Source organism: Falco punctatus (assembly GCF_963210335.1).
Source record: "Falco punctatus genome assembly, chromosome: Z".
Classification (NCBI taxonomy): Eukaryota; Metazoa; Chordata; class Aves; order Falconiformes; family Falconidae; genus Falco; species Falco punctatus.
Genome location: NC_137586.1, coordinates 72,035,487 through 72,056,505, shown reverse-complemented (window position 1 = coordinate 72,056,505; position 21,019 = coordinate 72,035,487). Strand labels below are relative to the sequence as shown.

General features: G+C 37.8%; 1 long non-coding RNA gene across 1 annotated transcript in view; it reads right to left on the bottom strand.

The window, feature by feature from the left end:
- Positions 1-21,019, bottom strand: part of LOC308056846 — a 230,431-nt gene extending 209,412 nt beyond the window's left edge. The window contains exon 1 of the long non-coding RNA XR_013924996.1: positions 1-21,019. This exon is cut by the window's left edge and continues 14,943 nt beyond it. This is a non-coding gene — a long non-coding RNA (uncharacterized lncRNA).

Below are 21,019 nucleotides of genomic sequence, written 5' to 3'. Positions count from 1 at the left end.
TGCATATTCGGTGCTGCAGATGGCACTGCTAATTTCTGTTACTGGATCCAAGTCAGGGCAGGAGGGATTGCTGCCTGCAGCCTTCCTATACCACAGAGATGGTTGTTGGTTGCTCTCCTGTTTTCATCTTTTTTAACTGTTTGTGTATATCAGAAGTAAAGGACCTTCTGAATGGGAAAAAAAATGCAAAATGCAAATAAAGGGTTAGATGGTCTCTGTGTATCTTGTTTGAAACCAATGCTCTTTATGTGTTATACTTTGTTATGCTTTTCATGCTCATTTGTTGAAATGGTTTTGGCATCCCCCAGCAGTTCCTCATGTATGCATCTGAATTTTGGTGATGTGGAGGAAGAGTACCTAATAATCTCTGACTTCTAAACAAGGACTTGAAGCTTTTGCAAAACTGGAGAGTAGGTTGAGCTGCTTCTTGCATTTCTGAGGAGCTGTTCATAGAGACAGCACCATACTTTGTGCTAGATGGTTGCAGTACCAAAGCTTATAAACAGAGACCACATCAGCAACTACTGAAATGTATCCATCCTTTCTATAAAACGCAAAATCTGCTTAGCATAGCATGGTGAAGAAAAGAGGATAGGTAATTAATGCAGACTGAGGAGGCCTGAATAAAATACAGGTGTATGTTGCCACTCCAGCACATGATTTGCAATGAGAAGAAAACTGACATCTGTATGAGGCTACCTCTTCTGGAAGATAAAACTCATACAGACACCTTCATCTTCCAGTGACTCTCACTGTGAACTTCTGCAGGAAGGACTGCTTGCTGCTAAGCAGTGCTACACTTTCCGTGCTGTTCCAGAAAACACTGTATTTCCAAAGAGTTCTTTGTCCTTTACTGCTACAAGTTCACCTGGAACTTTGTGCACCCACCAGCTACTAGTAAGGTCAAGACAGCTACGCAACAGTGTGCATTTTAGGGAATATGAGGTACCAATCACGTTACCAGATGAACTGCATGGCCCTTTGCCTACAGGATCTGCTTTGCTACATTAGAGCTCTGTGTTTGCCAAAAGCTGTATTTTAATGAGATTTAAATTTAAGAGCAATGATTTGATTACTGCATATATATATATAAAAAAGGGGACAGAAAAAATATTTGACGCAACATCTTCAAAATGTTCAGCTAAATGTAGCTACAGAAGGTAATGAAAATCAATGACCAGAGAGACTATAAACAAAAACCTCAAGTCACACTAACATGAAAGTCTGGGTTTATAGAGTTTTACAAAGTTATTCACATCAAAGTTGTTTAAGCTCTGACAGAATCAAGCTTAACATAAGAAGGGCAAGGAAATTTGTTGACCTTCTAATGAGAACTGTAATGCTTCTGGATAGTCTTCGATCTGAAAGAAGCTGACCATTGGATCAGGCTGCAAAAAATCACAGAGCCTTCTAAAAGATCTTCCTTTCTATTTTCAAACAAACAGACCTGGGGACATTTGGAACCACTTTCCAACAATGATGTATTTTTGATTGACTGATGTACAACTGACTGAGAAACCTACTTTTACTACACATGGCTTCGTTAATTCTCCACACAACTCTGAGGGGTAGCCCAAGAATCCTGGGGTTTTATTACTTAACTTAAACCAAAATTAAGAAGAATGACATTTCTACACACACACAATTAGAATACTGAGAATCTACCCTGCCCACTCTGCCTTACATGCTGCTGCTCTAAATTAGAGCTTTTAAAATAATTAGGAACCATTGGACTAGTCCTGTTGCACATTTAGTGCCTTCTTTCCATCGTGATCCTTGATAACAGAGCTCTGCCCTCCCTTTCATTTAAAGGACTGAGTAAAGCAGACAACATAGATTTTTGACATTGTCAAAAAATATTGTCAAAAAACTTGACACATAGACACAATACTCTATTGACTGTTTAGTTATGTCTGTCTGCACTGTCGTGCATTCCAGAAAGCCATTCGCTACAGTGAACTATGCATCTTCAAGTGATGTGGGACAAAACTTAGATGCTTTACCCTATATATTTTTCATAAATCTTCAAACAGCAGAGTCATGATGTTGTCCATATCTTGGGATCCCACCTGGCTGAAAAGACAAAACAAGTTTCAGCTTCTATGATAAATGCAACAACCACGTGCAGGTAGCCTAGTGTCATAAAAGCACTCCCTTATTTTTGCGCTTTCCTCCTCTTAGAAGGATGTATTAACAGACCCACAACACCAAGTCCACAGTATACATGTTTTCCTGATGTTATGGGGCAGGGGTTTAAGGAGTTGAAGAAAATAACTTCCCTGTTTTGTTTTGCTCAATATCACAAAACCTATTGATTTTACCAAGATAATGTTCTTGAATTCATTCTGCTAGTTACTTGGCATCCTTTGTCTGTCCCTTGGACTGATCTGTCACTTCTCAAGCTGCTGTTTCTGTGTTCACTGACACATACTGGAGTTCAGCTCAGCCTCCATCATCTCTGTGGCCATAAACATTTTCTGGGGACACATTAGTAAGCTTTTGGAGTTGTATTCTGTTTTTTACTTGTTTCCCCTCAGTTTGTGGGATCTGAGTTATAATAAGGAATTAATTTTTCTTACACCCAAAACCTGCTTTTCCAAATCCACGCAGATATTTCCATCTCCAGGTGTGCTCTCTTCTGCATACTAATCTGGTAACCTGCCAAGATTCCAATTGCGAGAGATATTATTAAATGCTTCTCTGGGGCTTCTGAAAGTGATCAGCAAAGACAGGCTGGACCACCAAGGAAGAGCACAATGCAGAGCAGGAAGAGGTGGTGGTGTCACTGTCAAGGACAAGTCACACTATCCCCAAACACAAGCCTGCTGATTGTTTGCCCGGAGTTCAGGGACCTCTAAGGTGAGCCTGCAGATGAGGCAGATCTGTGGGCAAGCTGGAAGGCTGATCTGCATCAGTGGGGTACCTGGCTGCAGCGTGGTTGCAGCACAGCCCAGGGGGGGATCAGTTGCAAGAGTGTCACCTAGGAAGTGATTGGGACCCCCTCCCTGAGCCTCACCGAGGCTTCTTTCAGCTTTTTCTTGGAGAGCCTTAGAACAGTGGGACAACTGTGAGCCTCCTTATCTGTGAGCTGACATGAGCCAGAGAGCAGGGTTGGTAAGGTAGATGCTGCTCTGGGCCCTGACCACTGAGATTTGCCCCGAGCTCCCTCATTCATTATAATACCAACAACAATGGGCAGAAACTGCTCCAGTGCCATTGGGTCGCTAATTGCTTACTGTCCCACTGTGTCCTTGCCCTTATGTCAGGAGTTACTTGGTCCAGGAATGCAGCATCTCAGAGGACCTAGGGATTGACAGTGGGTTTATGTAGCATGTTAAAACCTTAAATGGATATAATCCAGTACTATTAGTACAGGGTACTGAAAACAGCCCAGTGTCTACTGTCAGAACTAGTGATCCAGAAGGAAACAGAAGGTTCATTCCCATCTGATAAAGGAACGTTCACCTTCTTTCAGAGCCGCCTCACATACTAAAGCTTGTGTTTCATATCTACTCTAACACTGACAACCCTTATGTGACACAAACAGAGAAAGGGGACTAGTATTTCTGGCTCATTACTGACTTTCGGTTGATTCTAGATATGTCAGTAACCAATTGCTTCAGGGTAAATTTTCAATTGCTTTAGGGTTTTGGGTTTTGGGTTTTGGGTGGATTGACCCTAGCCCCGCATTGATGGCTTCAATGATACTTAGCTACTCATTTAACTCAAGATTATATTACATCTTTTCCCCGTAATATTACAGTTTATCGTTACTGACTTCCTATATAAACTCTCCTCTCTCTAAGGCGTGTGTTTAAATATTTTTCTCAGCACATGATATAGATTAAAACCAGTGGGCAAGTATTACCTTGACATGTTTAAAGTGGGCAATTAGGAAGGGCTAATCATTAGCTAGTAGATGTTATACACTTGAACAAAAGGTTAGATAATGGATGACAGGTAAAGAACTCTAGTAGATAACAGAAACTAAACAATAGACTGCTAATATATGCAAAGATAAGCAGGAACTTTAGGTAGCTACCCAAGAAGATGAAAAGTACATCTTGAAGAGGTGCCAGAGGGAGGAGATTATGATAATAAATTTTCAGGAACCTTATGTATATGCATGACTTTGTATAATAAATATCCGTCTGCTTGTCGAAATAGTGTGCAAGTTAGGAGGAGCAATCCTCCTTGCACCCAGCGCCGCAATAAACACCTCCTTTATAACTCTCCTCGAGTTGTAGAGTCTGATTCCACAAATCACATGGTATTCTGACCATTTAATGGCATGTTTTTGTTTGCTTTTGAGATGGGTAAAACCCTAAACATAATTTATTGCTCTAGCATTTGACAAAATGTTTCTTGACAAAAAGAATTTTATGAAAGTGCTGCTGTACAACATACAGACACAACCACAAATACAAGGTTTCAGCATTCTGCATGCAATACCAGCATTTTCAATGTTTTATTACAGTTAGCAACTAATTCCACTGATTTTCAGTGGATAGACAGCTAATTCCCATAAATTCCTTTAAGCAGATGAATTTTGTATTATCATCAGGCCACTTTTCACACAGTGCTAGTAATATGGTAGCTATTTCTTTCTGAACTGTTCTTCAAACAATGAAAACTTTCACAAGGCTTGTGGTTTTATACAGAAATATATTCTTGTTCTATGGGATTGTAATGGATCATTAGATTGAAAACTATAGTTAACACATAAACGTTATTTTACCAGAAAAAAATACAACTAAACTTTGAGCTAAACATGCTTCCCAGAGCCCGTGAGTTACAGAGATCATTCATATCATATACTCGTGACACTTTTAGACCAGATAAAATGCATGATATAAAAGTTTTCAAGTACTTCAAGTAGCAGTGATCTACTTAATTTTCATTACCCTCTGCTTCTAAAAACAGAATGTTGAACAACAGAGTTTCAGGTGGAAGAACACTTGAAGACTGAAAAAATTGAAATAATCTGTCCCATGAATCTCAGAAACAGACTTCAGCTTGCAGAACCACATTGTGAAGGTATGTAGACATCTGACTCTCAATTAAATCTACAAAATTGGCATCCTCTAGATTCAGATGTCCTTAAAAATATAAACATTTTAATAACTAAAATACTGTTATCATCAAAATACTAGTAGAAACATTCCTACTTGCAGACATTATAGCCATGATCAAAATAAAGACTCTGTGTTCAAAGTTTACTGAAAGGTTTCTGAGTTATAGTCATATGCTTGTGCATTTAAAACAACAGGGCCGAACCAGCTCCTGCTGTAATAGCAGAAAAGAAGGGGTGAGAAAAGGAAAGCGAACTCTTAGGGAATCCAAATGAAGATGCAAATGAAGATGAAAAAAGATTCACTTTTAAGTATCCTGGTGGTAAGTAGTTGTAGACCAGTAACTTCTTTCTTTTCTGAATCAGTAGATTCAGAATTATTTACTACAATTATTTACTATCAGGATACTTAGGAGAGTAGTAGATGATTTGCACCTACTTGTTTATTCAAATTCCCTAGGAGATCCCTTATTTATTTCCATGCTAAAGATGATTTTTTAAAAAAATATCATTAGCCTTTGTTGCACATAAATTTTAACATGTTTCGTTAGTCTAACTCATCATTAGAAGGGTTTAGTGCTGGCAGGATGATTTATAGCACTACGTGCAAGAGTGTCTTCTTATGAGTCACACAAGCATTTTAATGTAGAGAATAATTTTTAATAACTCATCTGTTTGTAACTGTTTCATTATTACAGAAGCTAAACCTGACTGTCCTAGAGAGGAAAGGAAAGACATGTCATTTTTATTCATGTAGGACAGATTTTCTCAGTGACCATGTGCTTTGTCATTTGTCTTCAGGTACCAGTGCTAGCCACCAAATTATCAGTCAAGACTACTGACTTCCTGGTGTCCTAACATTACAAGGCTCTAAAAACAGAACTGTGTGAGATATTAGAAACCAGATAGGAATGTAGAGACTTTTCAAGGCTGTTTCCTCTTTCTAAGCAATGTTGTATGATAGCTTTTAGCAAAGTAAAAACACCTGAGATAGCAGAATTCTGTGTTCCAAACCTATATTCAAATACTTCGTTTCTATTATCTCATAGATAGATGAGAGATCTAAACAGAAGTTAAAAGCACAAAGGAAAGGAGAAAACAGAGTATATGGTGTGGGTATCCTATATAATCTGCAGTATGCAATATGATCTTTTTGAATTTTCCTTTGGGTGTTTAAAGGAATTCCCATTATGACCTTTATTCCATTAAGCAGAGTAAGTATTATGATACAGAACAGGTAGTACATTAATGACTTTGATCATACTATAAACCACATCTCTGTTCCATAACAGACTATTGGAAATGTAGTAAAAACATAATGAAGGCAAAGTTTTCGCGTACCAACCGGTAGCATGTAGCACAGCTAATTGGACTGTGGTGTAAAATATTGCAAGACAAACAGCCAGGTTTACAGTTGTAATAAATCTGCTTTATTTCCAGCCATGAAGCTACCTGAGGTGTGCCCTATATTTAACTTTTCAAAATCAAAAGTTTCACCTTATACAGCTTACCTGGAAGACTATTAGAGCTGTTATTGAGAAAGTAATTAATTTAACCTTTTCTATATGCTCCTTGAGACCTGCTGGTAGGCTTTTATGATATTTCATTCTCACCTAAGTGGTACATATCAATTACAGGTCATCAGACCAGTTAGGAACCTAATAAATTCAACAGCGGTTACTTCTTTGTCCTAGTTTCAGCTGAGATAGAGTTAAATTTCTTCATAGTAGCTGGTACAGTGCTGTGTTTTGGGTTTAGTATGAAAATAATATTGATAACACACTGATGTTTTAGTTGGTTTTTAGTACTCACACTAAATTGAGAACTTTTCAAGTTTACCATGCTTTGCCAGTGAGCAGGTGCACAAGAAGCTGAGAGGGAACAGTGCCAGGACAGCTGACCCCAACTAGCCAAAGGGATATTGCATAACATATGACATCATCCTTCATATATAAACTGAAAGGAGCTGGCTGGGAGCCTCTGATTACTCAGGGACTGGCTGGGCACAGGTCAGTGAATGGTGAGCAATTGTATTGTGCATCATTCTTTTCCGCCTTGGATTTTATTCCTCTTTCCCTCTCCTCTTCATTACAATTATTGTTGTTGTTGTTATTGTTATTACTTTTTTATTTATTTCAATTATTAAACTTATCTTATATCAACTAACAGTTTTTACCTTTTTCCAATTTTCCTCCCTGTCCCCTCCCATGTGAGGGGCTTATGGTCATGGTTTAGTAATGAATTTAGCCATGTTAGGTTCATGGTTGGACTTAAGGTCTTTTGGTTGGATCTTAAGGGTCTTTTCTAACCTAAATGATTCTATGATTTTAAGAAGAATTCTTATATTTATGAAAAGTAAAAAACACCTTGTTTTTTCATTCCATTCCTCATCTGCCTTTAAAACCTTCTAGCCTCAGGATGAATAGCTAAAATCCAAGTAGTTAGAAAGCAAAACTATAGCATTAATTATAAAGAAACTATTAAGAGCTACTGTTTTATGAAGCAAAAGCTGGGTTATAATAGAGATACTGTGATAAAACTGTGGTATAGTTTATTTGTATTTATAACTACAATAAACTTGTAACCACAGTAACAAAGATCATCTTGAAATAAAACATCTTAGGCCATGATTTCCTACCAGTATTTGTATAGTTACCATGGTTTTACTACAACATGTATAATCCACATATAATTTTATGAAGAGGAAAAAATAAGGGCATTGTGAACAGGAACATTAGTTTTACAGTTGGATGTGTACTAGTGACATTTCATGGCTCCACCTATTGAATGATAAATGCTGCTAAAATTATTTTGAAAATTCTACACACCTAACCTCTTAGGACATTAATTTTTACCTTCTATGAAATTGAAATTAAATGCAATTATCTCATTAAAGATATTTGGGGTTTACCAAAGGAAAAAATTACACAATTCCTCAACACCCTTATCTAACACAATTTATTTTCATTAAAACATATTGAGTAAAATGTTAAGTTAACTGACATATTCTAGTCACTTAAACATTAGTGCTCTACTTGTCTTTGGATTTTACACAGATACCTAGCAGCTATTACATTTGTAGGGTACATTCCTAAGAAAACAAAAAGTCTGTTCTCTTAGTGGGTGTCACTGTACTTTCAAACGCCCTTAAATTAGGCCAGTGGACAAGAGCTACCTTGAGTTTTCAACACCCTCCTACTTTTTCCTCCGTATCAACTGTTTTTTTCTGATTTAGGCTTTCAACCTTCTAAAATCTGCAGAGAAAATTTTGCTCCTACAGAGATGAAATACACCAAAAATGTTCATTCCCCAGGGTGAGGGATCCTTAACTACCTTTGCCTGCTGAGCAGCACAGCAGGATTCCTGCGCTCCTGTCCCTGCCCGGTCTCCTGCCCTGCCGACGGAGTGGGGAAGCACAGCAGAGGAAAAGCTGCCGGAGGCTGTTATGTGGCTGCAAGGAGGATTTGCGTGCCTTCTTGCATGCAAGTACACGGGAAATACGGAGAAAATAAGGGAGACATTACTTGTATCCTTTCAGGCTCTGTGGGAAATGGAGTTGTTCTTTACAATGTATTCCTTGTTCACATTTTCCAGCAGGGACTCCAAAGACAGTCAATGCAATTGATTCTCTGGGCTAAAATTTAAAGTTACATCATTATGTCTTTCAGCCCAACTTTACAAAGGCATCCAAAATACCACCTTAGGTCTCTAAAATTAGTATCTTGAGAATCACCTACAGAACTGCTGCTAGATAGTGACTTTTCATTCCTTAAACATCACCTGCCTTCGTTATACCAGCAAAAAGACATATTTGCACCAGCTAATTTTTTTCAGTTTTCTTTGGTGGGAGAGTCTTTCAGATATAATGCAATTCATAAGAGCACAGCTGAACATCTATAAAAAGAAGTAGAATTCTTCCCAGTGACTGCAGCATGAAAGCCCAGGTATCCTTCCTGTTCCAACAAGACTCTTAAAACAGCACCTGTAAATAAATAAATAAAGGCAATTTTTAGTAATAAGTCAGCAGCTGTATAACCATTAAAAGGTTATAATTATGGGGAAATGTGGATTTTTTTCAATGCAATCTATTTAACTCTGCTCTCAGAAGTGTCAGGTGTCTACTGTCTTCACTTGCAAAACACATCTGATATGTTTTCGAATAATGTATTTGTCAGTGGAAGTCCTTTGGAGCACCATCACTACTTTCTCTTTCAGGTGAAACAAGTTGGCTAGTCAATGAGGATGTAACAGATGCATTCATGCCTTCACAGCTAATTTTGTGAAATTAGTTTTCTTGCATATTTATGAAAGCACAAGTTATGAAGCAACTGCCTGTGATATCAAAAATGGGAGTGTGTCATCATCACATGAAATGCAGAGAGTAAAGTCTGGCTAGTAAAATACACTTGTTAATGCTGGGTATTTTGGATACTATGGAAAATAGTACAGAAAGTAAAGATCAGGTGTAGTTCAAAGTGAAAATTTCTCTGCAAAGAAAGACTTGAAGACTTCTAACTGCTGAAATTTAATAAGAAGGAGGATGTTGCCTAATCTAACTGTAGAAAATGAAAAGGTCTTGCCACCCAGAATACAGGCATTAATATGAGAAAAGTCAATTACTTCTGAGCAGCTGAGCAAGGTATGCTAACTTCTGCTAACTTGAACAATGACACAATCCTATTGTGTTACTTCTGAGAATGCAACAAAGAAATTTTAACTGCCAGATTTACTTTTTTTCAGTCACACAAGTAGGAAAGATCTAGAAGATGAAAAAAAAAAAATTTAAAAATAGCTTTTAAGCACTGTGTTGTGTAAGAAGAAGCTTTAAAAAATTTGAGAAGGAGATGGGAGGAAAGGAAGGAGTAATTTGGAAAGAAGTACACTTCTTTCCAAGTGTAATTTAAAAGAACATTTTGATATTCAAATAATCAATTGCAGCCAGCATAACTTGTAAACAACACAGTAATATATGTACATTAGGAATAAAAGGTTAAACTGATTACAAATATGAAAAGTAAATTGCTTCATAATATTCATCACTAAAGTAAAAATTTAAAGAACACAACCTATATATTTAGGATATGAGGAAATTATATGTTACTGTGTTTCTTGAGCTAAGAGGTGGAATATAAAAGGGTAAAGATTACTTTCCACCATTTCTGTGCTCTCCTACTCCTTGTTTGAACCTTCATGTTATAACACAACGCCAGTTTATGATCTGTGTCTCTTCCAGTGGCACAGGCAGAAGACAAGAATATGAGGAGTTATGGCTTGATTTTCTCCAAATGTCAGAAAAAGCCTTCCCTGGAGGTGGAATGAGGTACAACAGCCAAGTCAGGGCACCAGGTGACCAAGAAGAAAATTGTTCTGAATCTAGCACAGGTTGCAGTATTTTGTATTTTTTCATTGTGGGCCGGGGGGACACAACTATCTCTCTTTTAAATAGCCTAAACAAGAATGTTTAGGTAGAAATGAGCCATTGGAAAGCAAAATATGTCTGACCTCTATGAATAACCTGTCCTTCCTCTTAGGGAATAAATGAAACCACATTCTTTGTGGTGGGAAGTGATAGAGATGGACAGGTTATAACAGCCACTAGAAAGACAAAAAGGGAGCAAACTCAAAAGAGGGGTGGGGTGTGGGGAACCAGAAAAACAAGGTTTATGAATCAGTTCCTCCTGCTATTCTCAAAGAAGCTGAATAAAATCGGTAACTCTTTGATGCTTTTTGAAACAGTTGTAGAATTTCCAGCAATATTTGTGCTTTCACCACCCAATAAAGGAATCTTGGGTAAAAGCTGTTCTAAGAATTTCTTTAATGATGCATTTATACATAAAGGTGCACAAGGGTATAGCCTTCTTATCCTAGGCAAGAACACCTACAAATAAAGTTTACCAGAGATGTCTAGTTAGGAACTCCCCAGCAGCAATGACTTTATATTTAGGCAAGCCTTGAGGTGCAAAATAACCCTTCAATATCTAATATATCCACTGATATATCAGACTCACAATTTTAACCTGACAATGTCCCCTAAATTGGCTTATCACTAATTTAAATTGGTCATTAATATAACACAATGTGTCTGTCTCCTCTTTATTGTCAGAGCTTCAATAGTTTATGTAGTGCATTTTCCAGCAATTCATTTGATTTTGCCACACCATTATTCTTTACATAAATCATTTTTATTTGAACACTTATTTTCAGCATAACCAGGAAAAATTTCACTGAGAAAATAATTTTGACACTTCGGTAAATGGGTGACTCCTCAGGTATTTATTATCTTTGGTCAACCCTTTGACACTTACTGCCAGTGGAGCAGCAAAGCAGTCTCAGTCCCTTAGGTAATTAGGTCACACTGGTGAATCAAAGCTCCCTAATTATTTCTGTTGCCAGAACCAACAAAAGGATCATGGGTGGGGGGAGTGGGTGTGTGTGTGTGGGTGTTATTTGGGGGAATATGTGCTTGCGTATGCATGGGAAAGGGGAAGAACACTTCTCACTCCCAACCCTACACACATTACCATGTCATCTGCCTTATTTTGCTCTATCCATCTTGCCTTATTGGAAGCTCCTTAATTGATGAATGAGGACTTTATCAAGCCTGGCAGGAGTCATTATGTCTGTGATTTTCCTTGAAATGTCTCTGTCATGCAGCTAAAAATTAAATCGCCAGTTTTGGACCTAACTAGAGACAGGGCAGTGACTCAAAGCACTCGGAAGAGAATGAATGATTAATGCAGTTTATAGACAGAATAGTGCTTTCTGTGTCTCATGTGCTTTTTGTATGTAATTTCCAGTGGTTCAGCTTTGGATGGATCTAATGAAAAAGGACTGGATGTTTTCCACCTTCTCTTCAGAGCATGCTATACGATTTATCCACTGACAAAGTGTGCTAATGAAATGTCACCTTGGACAGCTTGCTAAAGGATTGATGGGCTGAAAGTTTTGCACTTTATTTAACTTTTGCAGGAAAAAATGAATAAGTCTTCCAAACTCTGTATGATATAGAGATCCATTATGGTTTCCCACTTAAGAAGGAGTAGCTGCACTGGTATGGAAAAGGAGGCTATGGCAAAGAGGTGAGAATAACATTAAACAAATAATTACATAAAAAGCAGGGGTGTATGGCTTTATTGCACTCAAAGACATAAATTATAGTTGAGCTGCGTAACTTTTAAAACCATCTTTCTTCAGTATTACCTCAGTCCTTTATAAATTAATATCAGCCTCACAAATCTAGCAATTCTACTTATCTGATTTAAATATTTAAGAAACGAAAATAGCGATTCCAGCCTTCTACCTGCACACCAGCCTTTTACATCCTTTCACCTTGGGGCTACATTCAATGCTTTCAAACTTCCATAGGGCTAATGAATAATGAACTATTATATGAATTTCACTATAATCTTTCTAGTATACCTCATATTCTGATCTTTGCTGAGAATAAAAACCAAAACAAACAAACAAACAAAAAAACCCAGCCAACCAAACAAAAAAGACAAACCAAGAACACTACCTGAATGCTAAATGCTCACCATTGACACCTGAGTCCCTTTTTATTTTTTACCTTATACTGCTTCTACTTTTACTTTTCTTGGAGTCATGTATAACTTGCCTAGCCAAAGAAAAGATCTGGCACTAGTTTTGCAACCAGTGTGATACAATAAAGGAACCGCTACCTTCCCTACCCAGACATACAAGCATTCCCCCACTAAGGTCTTGGTTTCTATTACAGAACATACATTTTGGGTCAAGACTCAATCCTTTCATTAGCAATCTTATCAATGTACTTTATGCCACTAAAAAAATACTAATGTTGCTATTTTATATTCATTAAAATTCATGGATATTTGTGTCAAACATTTTTTTAGTGCACAAGAGTTCACTTGTTCTTCAAAACTTTAGTCTTTCAAGGGGACAATAGGACCAACTCATAAAGCTGTTATCTGCTGGTTGTAAATTTGTTGTCTCCCTCCTGAAGCCAATTACAATTCATCCAGGATGTGTGTGTCTTGTTCTCAGGGTTATGCAAGCTGCCATATGCCCACCTCACTGTGACCCAAATCCAGAAGACACATATATAACCTAGCACATTTTTTCACACAGAAGTGCTGCAGAGGAGCATGCAAACAGGATTTTGCCCTCAAACTGTTCTTCACTCTAGCATTAACATCAGGAGGTTTCCTCATCTCCAAATTCAGAGACATCCTTGCTATTACTCCAAAAGGAAGTGATGTTTTCTCTTAACCTCTCTTTCTCCTCAACACTATGCTTCTTAGGTACAGGGAAAAAAAGGAGAAACAATACAAGGACATGCCAAAGATATCTGGGACCTTCATTACTTTCTCTATCCACGTTTCCCTGTTTGCATTCAGTTTGCTGCCCCACAAGGATATGCTGAAGCTTTATGATTGTCAGATGCCTGGAAATGGCACTGAAAAAGGAAAGTCCTTTATATCCACTATGGCTGGTAACTCTGTGCAAAGGAGACTTCCTCACCTGGTGTCGTGGTTTAACCCCAGCCAGCAGCCAAGCACCATGCAGCCAGTTGTTCACTTCCCCTCACTCAGAGGGATGGAGAGGAAAGTCAAGGGTTAATATAAGAACAATTTAATAATTTAAACAGCATAAAGAGGTAAGAACAATAATAAAAATAATAATATCAATAATAATAATAACAGAGTGGAAAGGTGGGGATAAAAGGGTAAAGCAAAAGCCCCCCACACAAGCAAAGCAGAGCAAGGAATCCATTCACCACTCCCCATGGGCAGGCAGGTGTTCGGCCATCCCCAGGGAAGCCGGGCTCCGTCATGCATAACGGTTACTTGGGAAGACAAACGCCATAATGCCAGATGTCCCCCCCCTCCTTCTTCTTCCCCCAGTTTATATACTCAGCATGGCGTCATATGGTATGGAATATCCCTTTGGCTAGTTCAGGTTACCTGCCCTGGCTGTGTCCCCTCACAGTTTCCCGTGCCCCTCCAGCCCTCTCACTGGCAGGGCCCAAGGAACTGAAAAGTCATTGATTTAGTATAAACATCACCCAGCAACAACTCAAACCATCCATGTGCTGTCAGAATTGTTCTCACATCATAGCCAAAACCCAGCACTACACTAGCTACTAAGGAGAAAATCAACTCTATCCCAGCTGAAACCAGGACACCTGGACAGAACAAGTTTTAAATAAATGTTAGTATAAGTATTATATTAAGTTGCCCCCTTGTGTTTACTCAAGATCTTCAAAGCAAGCTAAGGAAGGGGCTCCTTCTCAGGACAGTGACATACCTCATCCCTGCTTTCTGAAACGCAGCTGTTTCCAGACATTTTCCCAGAAACACCTTAAGTCATGGCAGGCAAAAGCTGAACATGCTATTCTGTATGTTCTTTTCCCAGAGAGAAATGTTCAGCTTTGGTTACACCAGCTGTGTTTTCTAGAACAGTGCCTGATGTATAGTACTTAGGGAAAGAAGTCTGACATTTCCAGTTTTCTTTTCCTAGCATCAGCAAAATTGCACTAAATACTTTTCATACAGATGTTACATCCCATAAGCACTGTTTGAGAGGTGAAAGTCTGAACTTCACCACTGTTAGAAATAAAGTTTGAAAAGCAGGAGGGACATGAAATAAACATGCACACACAAAAGGACAGTCTGTTCTGGTTGTCCATGCTCCTGCTGTTCCTGGCTCCACTCCAATAACCACCTTTTCTATTTCCCAAACCTTTTACCAGACTGTTTATGCGTTATCACAGCAAAAACCACTGAACATAGGAATCTTCCATACAAGAAACACTTGGTTTAATTGTATTGCCTGAAAAAAAGTTTTTGAAAAAATGAACTAATAGAAACACTGAAATATGTGCTAACCAAATGGTCAACATGTGTCCTCTGTCAGTTAGTCTTTTATCAGTGTTGTAGTTTAACACCAGCTGGCAACTAAGCACCACACAGCTGCTCACTCACTCCTCCCCCAGAAGGATGGGGGGAAGTGAATGGGAAGGGTTAAAGTGAGAAAACTCATGGGTTGAGACAAAAATAATTTAATAATTCAAATATCATTAGAAGAAGGAAATAGACTCTAAGGAAAATAAAATATCAAAAAGAGAGAAATAAAACCCAAGAAAGACAAGTGGCGCAAATTTAAAACAGTTCTTCACCACCAACTGACCAACACCCAGCCAGTCCCCAAGCAGCAGCCCCCTGGCCAAAGTTCCCCCTTGTTTATTGCTGAGTGTGGCATCATATGGTATGGGAGCTCCCTTTGGGAGCTGGGGTGAGCTGTGCTGGTTGTGTCTCGTCCCAGTTTCTTGCATCCCTCCAACCTTCTTGTTGATGGGGTGGTGCAATGAGCAGTCAAAGGCTTTGGCATTGTGTAAGCACTGCTCAGCTATAACTAAGACATCGGTGTGTTATCAACACTATTTTCAGCACAAATCCAAAACTTAGACCCATACTAACTACTATAAAGAAAACTAACTCTACCCCAGCCAAAACAGCACAACCAGTCACTTAAGGTTTATTCTTAATGAAAATAATGCAAACATGAAACTTTTCACAGAACAAACTATTTTCTTGCCTTTTATTCCTCTTGCTCCCCTTACACCATGCAAGCATATTTCCAGACAGTGCAAAGCTTATTATTTTTAATTTATAATTGTATTAAATTACCATTTTCATTAAAAATATATCCATATACTCAGTAAAGGGCTTTGCCACAGTTGTAGCATGGCAGCTACTTATTACCCTAAGCCCAGTGGATTTGTTAATAGTTTCTTAGCTATCCATTCCTTGCCTTTTGTTGCTGTTCCAATTATAGGCTCTCTGGGGCAGACAGTAACTATACTTCTGGGGTGTATGTGTCAAGAACAAGAGAAACCATGACGAGGTTCTCTCAGCATTATCACAAAAATAAAATTAAAGTACCAAGTTCAGAATTTCCAATTGCAACTGCTAACAGCTGGTTTGGAAACAAAACTCTATTTGCTTTTGATTTGCAAATTATCTGCCATAATCGGCTTTCCCACACCATTAACTGCATGTGCAGTAATACCGTTCAGCAGGATTTCCTTTAATATTTTATGATATATATGTCAAAAGCAAACGAAACCTCTGGTGTGCTACCTGTTCTGCAAAGGCACGTTATACATATTTGCATCTCTTTATCTGCCCATACACAACACAATGTCCTTGAATACAGTGGGGAAAAGATCACATTTCATACAGCACCATGGATGCAAGAGGAGTGACAACAACTTGGTTTATTGAATGTATGCTGCTATTACCAACTGTTTTTCTGCAGAAGAAAAGAAAATCTATGTTGAACTGTTCAGCCGACTACCTGAAAGACAAAAGTAAGGATAAGAATAGCTCATCTCATGCTGCTATGCCCATGTTACTGCAAAGCTTTTAGATTATCTTACATATTACTAACTTATAGAGTCTTAGAATATTCACGTAAAACTGGGTCAGTTAAGGACTAAATTAAATGTTGTGGTTTAACCTCAGTCGGTAACTAAGTCCCACGCAGCTGCTTGCTCACTCCCCATCCACACAGGGATGGAAAGGAGAACTGGAATGTAAAAGTCAAGAGCTAAGAACAATGTAATAATTGAAATAAAATAAAGTAAACTCAATAATGTTAACAATAGTAATAATAACAACAGTTATAATGAAAAAGAGGGAGAAGGGGAGAGGAATGCAATCCAAAGGGAAAAGAGAAAAGAAAAACAAGTGATGTACAATACAGTTGCTCACCACCAATGCCCAGCTAGTCCCCTAGCAGAAATATCAGGCCCCAGCCAACCCCCCAGTTTATATACTTAGCATGACGTCCTGTGGTATTGAACACCTCTTTTGCTAGTTCAGGTCACCTGCCCTGGCTGTGTCCCCTCCACATTTCCCGTGCCCCTCCAGCCCTCTTGCTGGCAGGGCCCAAGGTACTGAAAAGTCCTTGATTTAGTATAAACATCACCCAGCAACAACTAAAACCATCAGTGTGCTGTCAGCATTGTTCTCACACCAAATCCAAAACACAGCACTGCACCAGCTACTAAGAAGAAAACTGACTCTATCAGTTGAAACCAGGACATTAAGAAAAAGCATGTCCTCTGAAGGCTCTTGCGTGACAAGTTAAACATAATCTTTAATTTTATTTTACAGCAATTTTTACAACATTTTTTCTCTAATCTGTATTGTGATTAAAAAAAGAAGTAAAAAATATAAGAAAATATTCCCAAACAATATCTTATATAGTTCACACAGCTATGTAGTATCCATTCTAGCACACATATAAGGAAAATTTTAATCAGTAATTCTGTAACTATATCAATGCAAACACACAGAGCCAGGATTAGGTTTGCCTTAAGTATAGCTTTATCATTACTGAAGTAAATCAAATTATGTTAAGTGCTAAAACAGACCTTAGCAATATCAAAAGGAATTTGGAATTCACATACTTTACTGCTTGCAAATTGTAAACATTATGAAACAATATGTGCCATAACAGCCTTGGGTCCAGTTCTACAATTCCTTCCTGTTCTTTTGCTGCCAAAGAAAACTATTGCATGGCATGGTCTGCTTCAGCATACCCTCATGCAGAATGCTGTGGGGCTCCTACAGAAATTTAATGGAAACACTAGTTGTCCTCCCCTTGGAGAGAAAAAAGGTCAGAGAGAAACAAAAGGTCTCTCAGTCAAGGGTTGAATGCTTCTCTGAATACAATGCTTCTGATTTAAGAGGTGTAAAAACTCTTTTGATATCAGATTAATTTAGCCAACTGGAGTCAAGCAGCTTCTTATTAACAGCACTGTCAATATCTAACAAAGTCTCCATTATTTCCCATGAAGACATTCAATGGAAGAAAAGTGCACAAATAGCAAGTGTTGTCGGGCAACCCTTTAGCAGGACACTTTATTACCTTTGCAGACAGAACTGTTATATTTCCAAACCAATCATCCTACAGCATAACATAGCAAACTCTATATTCAGCATCAATGGACTGATAGTAAGTTCTACAATGACAAACGCCCCAGAATATTAAAATTCTACAATTGACTGTACAAACTTGATTCACACCAGTGGAAATACACCTTTCAATTTCAATTGAACAAACACATTTTCCAGTTTGAAAATTACATCTTGTTTTTATTTTTTCAAAGAGCCTTTTACTTTGAGAAGTTGGTGCTCATGTACATAAACAACAGTTCAGTACTTATTCTTTCCTTAAGTTCATGCTTTACTTAGGGTCCAGTACTAAACCATTATCCTATCAACCAATATTGCATACATGCAACAATGAGATTTCTGTTTACGGCATGTAAGCATCCCATATTTATGTTTTGTTCTTGTGAGAGAAGGAGAACTTCTAAAATTTAGTGTTGAAGTCTAGCAGAATAAGAGTCAAAGGTATTCATAAACTGAATGCCCAAGTCAAAACATCTGTAATTTGGGTGTTTCTAGAGAAATCAACAGCTTATAGCATGTAACATATTTAAAAGATAGCTTGCATTGGTTTCCATTTTAGCTGCAAGCACTCAGCACTTCCTGCAATTCAGATTGCATGACTCCAGACAGACATTAAAAAAAAATCAGATAACCAAATCAGTTTGGTTTAGTTTTGTGATAGGGGATTTGAGAAATCCAAATTTCTCAGTGCAGGTTTCAGTTGCTTTGGCTGTTGCTTATCTCCTGCAACTTCTTTCCTCATTCAGCTTCCATCTCTGGAATAACTGAAGAAATCTCCTTCACTATTGCAGAGACAAGATGTGGACATAGGAAATCTGACAATGTGTATTTGGGCTGCTCGTTCACCAGAGAGGTTGTAACCTGACCAAGGGTAGAGATTTTAGTCCTTCCAGATTTGAAGGCTCCAGAGAGTCAGCAACAGTGTCTCCACCTATAGATGTCTGGTGGGAATCCCAGATACAATGAAAATGACTTATTTTAAAACTGGCTTTTGGGTGGACGTTCAAGGGGAAAGCAAAAAAAAAAAAAAGTCAATAAATATAATTTCATCCTGAACACCTAAGCAGTAGAATACGCAGTCCTATAATGGAATTATCAAGAAACTTTTGTATTAAAGTGCTAGCTGCATTTCATACTGGAGGACCAATTTGTCTATAATAGCAAACAGATTACTGAAACAAGATACTGGAATTTCCCATGAGTACTCATATGCATTAAAAAATGCAGATACAGAAACAGCTATGAAGCCTGTGAATCAATTCCTGCTTGCTTCTTCTTCTCACAGTGACATTTTTTTTCAAGTAGTATCACGGCCTTTAAAATTTGGCAAGAAGAAATCTATCATTAATATTATAACTCAAAGGCAATGTAAATGAAGGCTTGAATACAGGTGCTAAATTAGCAAGGTTTGTGATAATTACTTCATTTTGGTCTGTTCATGCTGGGTATTCTAATACCTAATACATATATTATCAAGCACACTTAATGCAGCTTACCTTGGTGAATAACAATAGCATTATTAAAACACAATTACAAGACACCATACATAGTTGGTAATAGATACTAACACCTTTTTATATGGAATTTGTTCAAGGTTTTGAAATCATTTAGTATGGAAACTATCAATTTCAACAGTCAAACACTGTTAAGCCTGACACATGCACTAGAGCTGATGAAAATTTTCCTCTCTGATGTTTTTCTGTAAATGGAAATTATTTTATTATAATTTCAAGCATCTAGATTTTGTAACAGTAACAAAGTAACAATTCTTTTGCATTGAGAAGGGCATTCTTCTGCACTTGCACACCGAAAATGTTCAATATAGTCATCTTCAGACAATACTTTTGGGTTGCCAGAGGCAGACAAACACTACCAGTTCTCACACTTTTTTTTATGTAAGCCAGTAACTTACAAAGAAAAACAGGAAGAAAATTTTGTTGCTGAATTGGGACAAATATCTTGCTCCCTACTCACTCCACCTCATTCACTGATGCAATTAACCAGGACAGAATCAACTAGTAAATGATGTGCTTATGATTCATGTTAATGGCATTTCTGAACAGATTGATAATGAGTCTCTGATGCATTTACTAAAGTCTAGATCCTGAGAATATTACTTGAATTTTAAATCTTGACACCAGCAATCTCTTTGAAATCCAAATTTTTGCTTACAATGAATTTGACAAAGCACGAACAAAGATTAAACTGGGAAAGCAGTTAGTATATGATTTTCACCAAGGTCGTCAGAAACAATCCCTCTAAGATAAAAGTTGGAATTATTAGGCTTGTATAATAGGTTTTACTAGGAAATATTTTTGCACAATGCTTGATCTTTTGGAAGAAGACAGCAAAACATCTTCTGGGATGAAAAAACTGTGAGCATGCTAGTAGACAGTACCCTAACCAAGTTCTAGGAGATAAGGATTTCACTGTATGTAGAAAGCTCTTTACAGCAGTATTTAATCTCACTCAAAGGACTGATTCCTTTGAAGTGCTGTGTGTAAAACATAGGAAGGAAGAGGACTAAGCAGAAGTTTGTAGTTTGTTTAAACATTGGTTATGTCCAACCTACTGTCAGAAAAGAGACAGCAGGAAACTTAAGTCAGCACATACAACTGAGGACATATAATTGCCCATACACTTTTTATTTAAAAGATAATTTCATGTTTGAAATCATAAGAAAGGTTGTCATTAAAGTGACCAGAATTAAATAAAGGGCACTGTAAAATGGGAAGTTTGGCAGAATACGGTCTTAGCAACAGAGGCATGTGCCACAGAGCATTACTCTCAAAACAGCAGAGGAAAATGCATTTCAAATACTAGCAGAAGGAGGCTGGCAACCTCGGGGTAAAACCAGAACACCAACACTCTAAAAATGTTATACCACACTCTAATATGAATTCAGGCTTAAGAGAAGATTTAGTCTCTCCAGTGAGACTTCTGTGCAGATGTACAACCAGAAGGAACATCCTGTAACAATATAGCC